We start from the raw sequence: 880 nt of genomic DNA, 5'->3' as shown, positions 1-880 counted from the left end.
TTGGCCCCCCCCCCCCCCCCCCCCGCAACCCTGTATGCAGGATAAGCGGTTGACGATGGATGGATGGATGGATCTTCTTAGGCACCAGTGGGTTTGGAGTAGAGAGTCACACATAGGGTAGGGAAATTGGAAAAGTATTGTTGGTTTTGGTCTTTTTATGGGATTTGTCTATGAAATAAAGAACAACACCAGCCTCAACCTACTGCTTAATAATATAGGTAATAGAAACTTGAACCCAAAAGATGCAGAACGATCCGTAACTAAGCGGCTGTCTCGTTGAGCCACTGTACAGTAAACTGATGGTCAGTCTTGTTATAGATGTTGAACCACTCAGGTTCACTCATTCCTTTTTTACATCAACTTGAAATAAATATTTTACCACATTATTAAAACCAGGCATGGGTGTTTCTCTTATTACGGGAAGAATGAAGGTATTTTTATTGATCTCGGCGGCAGGTGCACGCCTCTTAAGCCCTTGGAATGCCATTCAGAAACACACACTTCCACACACACCGACTGAAAATGAGAACTTTGTAGCGTTTAAAATGAGCGAGTATCACAGACACTGAAAGCTGTAAAGAATTTCCTCTGGAGTCAGCTACATGTGCATGTGTCCAACTGACGCTGGGCTGCAGGATCAGATGTCGTCTTCTGTCTAGACCTGAAGGCCCAGAAATAGCTCTTAAGAGCCCAGAAGAAAACAAACAGGGCCCCTGGCTCTTACGGAGGAAACTCGAGGTTTATTTAGGATTTTTTATTTTACATATTTGGGGTTTGGATTAATGTTTCAGGACATGGGAGTTTTATAGAGTGCAAGAGTCAACCAGTTGGCTTTGACATGCTCCAGCATCTTCACCAGGCTTTAGGAAATCACTTCAAA

The sequence above is a fragment of the Micropterus dolomieu genome, linkage group LG14, assembly GCF_021292245.1.
Source record: "Micropterus dolomieu isolate WLL.071019.BEF.003 ecotype Adirondacks linkage group LG14, ASM2129224v1, whole genome shotgun sequence".
In the NCBI taxonomy this organism is placed as follows: domain Eukaryota; kingdom Metazoa; phylum Chordata; class Actinopteri; order Centrarchiformes; family Centrarchidae; genus Micropterus; species Micropterus dolomieu.
Note: the sequence above shows the minus strand (reverse complement) of the source record.